Source organism: Egretta garzetta, unplaced genomic scaffold (genome assembly GCF_000687185.1).
Source record: "Egretta garzetta isolate BGI_Z169 unplaced genomic scaffold, ASM68718v1 scaffold433, whole genome shotgun sequence".
Lineage (NCBI taxonomy): Eukaryota > Metazoa > Chordata > Aves > Pelecaniformes > Ardeidae > Egretta > Egretta garzetta.
This window is the reverse complement of record NW_009259253.1, coordinates 330,283-331,237: the sequence shown is the minus strand read 5'-3', so window position 1 is coordinate 331,237 and position 955 is coordinate 330,283. Positions and strand designations below refer to the sequence as shown.

General features: G+C 36.1%; 1 long non-coding RNA gene across 1 annotated transcript in view; it reads left to right on the top strand.

The window, feature by feature from the left end:
• Window positions 1-337, top strand: part of LOC118452007 — a 15,226-nt gene extending 14,889 nt beyond the window's left edge. The window contains exon 3 of the long non-coding RNA XR_004841638.1: window positions 326-337. This is a non-coding gene — a long non-coding RNA (uncharacterized LOC118452007). The remainder of the gene's footprint in view (window positions 1-325) is intronic.
• The last annotated feature ends 618 nt before the right edge of the window (window positions 338-955 follow it).

The following is a 955-nucleotide window of genomic DNA, read 5'->3' as shown; positions in this document are numbered from 1 at the left end:
ATAATAGGCAACACATTTTTTATTGTTTTATATACCTAAGTAGTTTTGACTTTGTGCATTAATAGATACAAATGAGTTCATTCAGGGATAATTAAATGAAGTAAAACTAGGGACTAATAAGGAATGTAAGAGGAACAACCTCTCATGAAAAATGGCTCACTTTGACTTCACAAGTGACGGAGTTTAGGTAAGTAACAAAACTGTGGGTTTCTCTGTTTGAAGGTCAAGTTGCACTCATTAAGAAGTCAATTCCAATACAGTCCTAATATTTACCACTGTACTGAGTAATAAATATCTCGGCTGAAATGACCCAACAGAAAAACAGTCAAGAATGGTGACATTTGAACTAATACCAAATAAGCCTCAAAATTGGTGATTACTGAAACAAGCTGAGACAGTTTGCAGGGTCTCAAGCTAGTTTCAGATTATAACATAAAGCTTCAAATTCAGGTATTGATGGCAGCAAAAGCAAAAAGACCTGGAACTCAGTATAGGCAGTACCAGGGGGCTAGACTAGATAATTCATGAGGTGCTAATCTATACACCTATTTATTCAGCTTCTCAGAAACATTCTGAAGCCTATGCCAAGCTCCACATTCCTGTAGCTACACTGCTACCACTATCAATATATTATAACTAAGGAGGATAAAAATACAGTCAATTCAGTGGCTGGAGATCATGCAAAACAGACACCTCCTGTCTGCATCCAGGCCAGACTGGTAGCTTGCCTTGGTTCGTTTTTTGAAAACTCCCCATGAAATATCTAAGCTTTTGTCATTAAAAAAAAAAAAAAAAATAGATTTCACTAAAGAATGGCACGATAGACAGGAGATCTTTAGCCAGCTTCCCTCATTAGAAAACAATGGGTTTCCAGTTATCCTGACAGTAAATTTCATAGATAATTATCTGGAAAGGACAACTGGTGTTAGGAAAATTGAAATAAAAGAACCTAAGA